We start from the raw sequence: 690 nt of genomic DNA, 5'->3' as shown, positions 1-690 counted from the left end.
TTATTTTTTGCATTTTTATCGTAATAGAACACTTAAATAGAAATCATAATATCATTTCTAAGTAATTTTTGGTATTTAAAAAGATTCTACAACTAATATATCCAGAACTGAATTAATTTTAATGATTTACTTTAACTAAAAAAAAAAAAGTTATTATTTTGAATCCCTCATATGAGCAGGTAAAGGATTAGATTTATAAAAAAAAACCAAATGATAGATAAAGACATGCATCTAAATAAAAAAAAATTATACTGATTTGGTCATTTTTGATAAAGTTATAACAGTTAACAAAGTTATAAATTTTATACATTGGACTACAAGGAACTTTCATCAGAAACAAAAATATACTTTTCTAAATCAACTTTTTGCGATGTTTTCAAATGTGCAATTAGACTTTTTCTATCGCTTTTAAGTTTTAATATTGTTAAAAAATAGAATTTACATATAAAAAAAAACGGTAGCACAGTGGGGTCGCGGCATAGTGGAGACATTGCATAGTTGGGTTCAGTATAGATTTAATCTGACAGTGATTAAAATCACTATCATAAGAAACGCTTCGATGCAAATCTGTAGATAGTGTTTAATTTTAAAAAATTGATGGATAATTGCAAAAGCAACATCAACTTCTATTAAAATAAAATACAAAACCCATAATTATCATACAAAAATAGTATATTTTTCAATATGGTA

The sequence above is a fragment of the Daktulosphaira vitifoliae genome, unplaced genomic scaffold, assembly GCF_025091365.1.
Source record: "Daktulosphaira vitifoliae isolate Bord-2020 unplaced genomic scaffold, ASM2509136v1 Scaffold_1, whole genome shotgun sequence".
In the NCBI taxonomy this organism is placed as follows: domain Eukaryota; kingdom Metazoa; phylum Arthropoda; class Insecta; order Hemiptera; family Phylloxeridae; genus Daktulosphaira; species Daktulosphaira vitifoliae.
Note: the sequence above shows the minus strand (reverse complement) of the source record.